Source organism: Phaseolus vulgaris, chromosome 3, assembly GCF_000499845.2.
Source record: "Phaseolus vulgaris cultivar G19833 chromosome 3, P. vulgaris v2.0, whole genome shotgun sequence".
Lineage (NCBI taxonomy): Eukaryota > Viridiplantae > Streptophyta > Magnoliopsida > Fabales > Fabaceae > Phaseolus > Phaseolus vulgaris.
Genome location: NC_023757.2, coordinates 6327474 through 6331970, shown reverse-complemented (window position 1 = coordinate 6331970; position 4497 = coordinate 6327474).

The following is a 4497-nucleotide window of genomic DNA, read 5'->3' as shown; positions in this document are numbered from 1 at the left end:
TCTCCAATTCTCTCTTTGCTAGATGCTCTGAAGCCTAGTGAAACCTCAAGGAAATTGACTTAACCTCTTCCTTGAATCTTGCACCTAAACAGACGCCTCTTTTCCATTTCCATTAGGTGCAAACCTCCCTCAAAGACTTTTGTTGTCATCAATCTCCTTCCAAACACAAAAACACATTGCATCAGGTTTTGTGTCGAGTTTTTTCATTGCTTTAAGCATAAAGAGCATGGAAATAATCAATGCATGTTCTGTGGTTGAAAATTGGAAACCTAGAGCCAAAAAATCAACCCAACATGAGAAACAACGAGCTTTCTTAGTGAACCTTAGTTAGACTTTACACATACCCTGAACTTGAATGTTTGAATTCTACCTTTCCTCACCAGAAAGGAGAGAGAGTAGTATGTGTATTAATACAATTAAGTAAAAACAATTTGGATTGTACTTGTACATGAAGACTTGAGAAAAACAAGCAATGTCAATAACATAAAAGAGAAAATGTTGCAATAAAAAAGACTAAGTGAAAAAGTTGACACCACTTGATCGGGAAAGGTGAAAATACAAAAAACATGGTTAGAAAAAAAAAATTCAAATGCATATTGTGTTCTCCTTCCTTGATGATATTTGTGATCCATGTTATTTGTGTACATAGTTGATTAAAAGCGAGATACAAAGTTGAATTGGGAGCTGGCAAGGTCACCTGAGAAAAACACTAAATTGGAAGGAACAAAGAAGGCTCACTAGGTGTACTTCACAATGGTTGCGTTTAAAAATCAATTCTCACATATTCGCTTTCACTAGCGGATTTGAAAATGTATAAGCACAATTCTAAACACAACTTTACACAATTTTTCTGTACACTTTTGTATATTGTTTCTATGCACTCTCCTGTTGTATTTTTTACCCTTGAGATCTCTATATAGTCTTTTGGAATGTATACATTGTAGCTTTAGATTTTCTTCAAATCTTCATATAGTTATTAGACACTTAATATAGAAACAATTTCTCTGATTGATCTTTGCATGTAGGGCTTTTTAAAAACTTTCTTTAACTTCCTCGAATATAAACGTTGATACTTGAATCTTCATTACTTCGATATCCACTCAATCTGCCGCATTGCTCTTCTTCTTTAATGTGTTATATGTGAACACCCAATTTTGAAGAAAAACAAATCACAGGTGCATGACACAGGCTCTCTGGCCAAATCCCAAAGGACACCCAAAAACACTTCGTATATTCTTCACTCATTCACGTGATTTCTCATCTACTCTCACAAGATAAGAAGACAACACATCTTTCTTTTCCCGTTTTTAAGAGTTGAAGGAAAAATACAGTACCCCACACACTCAAGACAGACCCTACTCCTCCCACTGCTGGAGCTCCCACAAATTGTTTGTTCTTGAACACGATTTCAACAGATTTTCAAAAGAAGTTGAAGTGCATCTGCTGCTGTACCTTTGTGGAAACGTCTCCGTTTTGACATTCTTACACCATCCTCCCACAATAAATATTAATATTTATAATAAAAAAAATTAAATAAAAAAAAATCACTTTATAAAAATACAAGTAAGATACAAAATATTTCAAAATTAAAAAATTATAAATTTTATAAATAATTAAAATATCAATATTTATTGAAGGTGCAGGATTGGAGTATGGCTGTCAAATAAACATTTTTATATTATATAATTGAAAAATTATAATAGAAAAATATAAATAAACAACCTTATTTTAGGATAAAACATTTTTTCTTTGTTTAAAATTTTAATTTTTTATGAAATGATAAAAATATTCTTTTTAATATCATCAATCAGGTTGTATAGTGAAACTATGGGTCAATATATCATTGCTATTGTCTATTTGGTTTAGGCTTCTTCTTCCTGCACCCTTATGTTTTTGTTCTTGCACTCCCACAATTTTTTAAATTCTGAAACTGGCCTTGACCTTTTATTTGAAAAAGGACACTGTGGTTACTGGAAATCGGGATCTGGGGGTGTGCTACGGATTCATCAATTAGGAACTGGTTCATTTTTTTTTTTCGGATGAAGGGGTGTTCTGGAAACAAATTTTGCATAAATTATTGATTTTCGAATTGCTGAATCTGGAAGCTTAATTCTGTTACGGATTGGTGAATCCAGAATGTTTTTTTTTTAATTATGGAATTCTGAATTCGGAATGCATATTTCTGTTACGGATTAGAGGATCCATAATGCTTTTTTTGAAAATTTTACCGAAAGTGTGAATCCAAAATTTTTCCGGATTCCATGATCCAAAATGCAAAAAAAAATAAATACAGTTCAAGTGCATTTTAGAGTTTTTAAAAAATAGTAGGCACAGTTTAGTCTTTGCATAACATTGTGAGAAAAATATAGGGGTGCAGGAAGAAATTCCATTTGGTTTAACGTTCCTTTAACAAGCTGGGGCTAAAGACATTTTATTTTTTTCATATATTAATTACTTTTGAAACTCTCATATTAATATCTTCACTCCCTGCACCTTTCACATTTGCACCGCACTTTCAATACCGCAACACCTTTACCAAACAAGCTTGGGCCCATTCCGTCGGCCTAGAAAGTCACTGTCTATACCGCACTTTTAATAACGCACCACCTTTACCAAACAAGCCTGGGTCCATTCCGCTAGCCCAGCAATTTCACTGTTTGCATCGCACTTTTAATATCCAAATCACCCTAACTAAATAAGCCTGGACACATTCTGCTGGCTCCGCCCGCACCTTAGCTATTTCGCACACCCTCCTTTTTATTTATACACCGACCAACTCTTATTTTCTAAAAAATATATAAAAAATATAAAATACAAAAAAAATCAAAATTAAAATTAAAATTTAAAAATTAAAAATATCAACAAACAAATATTTTCTAAAAAAAAAAACCCAGTCCCTGTATTTCTGTTCTTACGTAGGAGCAAGGTCATTTTCCGGATTACCTTTATCAAAAATTTCGTTTCACTTTTTTCCATCTTTTCAAAAGCCCAATTCGCAATGTCACAAACATTTTTCAAATTTAAACTTTAGAAATATTTAAACTCTCATTTTTCGTTATGAAGGAAAATACGTAGAACTAAGGTTTATCTTTGTAAAATATTCAAAAATATTTTCTTTACTTTTAAATATGTTTTCTATTTTCATTTTTGTGGGAAAATAAACATTTATAAAAACACACTCATTTTGTATATTTAATTAGGGGTACCTCTTCAGACACACGTTGTAGGGGTGTTAATACCTTCCTTACACGTAACCGACTCTTGGACCCCAAATCTAATTCGCAAACCATCTTTTTAGTTTTTCCATAGTTTTACACAATAAACTATGGTGGCGACTCCATTATCTGTTTTATTTGCATCTTTAATTCCCTTTGATAATATATGAAAATAAAATAAGTATCATTGAATAATATAATTTATAATTTAAATCATGGGTATCACTGAAATAATGCCATTTAATATTTGTGAGTTATTTAAACTTTTTGTTCTCATATATTTAACATTTAAACTCTGTTTAAATTCCTCCCAAGTAAATAATAATTCATAACGTTGAAGCATAATTTCTCTTCACCTAGCTATTATTCCACTAATCATATTTCGAAAAAGTCTTTGATTTAGAAACAACTCAAACTCTATTTTTCGAAGACTTTTATATATAATACTACCTAGTCAAATTCTTTATAAAAACATTTAATACATTAATTTTATTTGATACTAATGTTTTCTATAAGTTAGAAATGCCAAATAAGATTCAGAAAACATAAATGCAATGTCATAGATCATTCATGACATTCTAAGAATGTAAAGATTAGGCATGGTCACTTTCATGTTATCGTGTTCAGCTTAATGCTTGGACGGTGCTTATATCGTTTGATATATATAAGTTACAACGTGCGTCTTATGCTTATAACCATTTGCTTTTGTATTGTGTTTCTCAAAGGGGTTTCATCTGATATTATTTGTAAATAGTTCATGATGAAAGATACGAAGGCTTCCATGCTTCTTCCTTGCATTTGACTGAATGGAGTGATTGAATTTGGAAGTGGAAGGATTTATGGATTGTAGGAATTGAAATGAGGAAGTGAATTTGTGAGTTTCACAAGGAAACTTAGAAGAAATGGATGTTCTTCTTCAAGGTGTCCTAGGCTAGGTTTCTTAAACACTAGCAATGAATAAAGTTGAAATAAGAGAGTGAATGATTCTAAATTTTGACAGAGTTTCATTACTCAACAAAGTTTTCATTTACAGAGAGAAGGAATGCTCTATTTATAGCCATGGAGGGGAGGAGTAGTGTGTGAAAGAAGCTACCCAAACCCTAGCTTGCATGGTAAGTTAGGGTTATGGTTTATGAGTCTTGCCGCCCAAGCATTTACAAACCTTAGTTTGCTTAGCAAGTTATGGTTTCTAGAAGCTCTCCCAAGCACTTCTAGCCCTCTAGGGTTAGGATTTATTTCTACTCTACTTGTGATCCAAATACAAGGTCAAAAAGAAAATTCC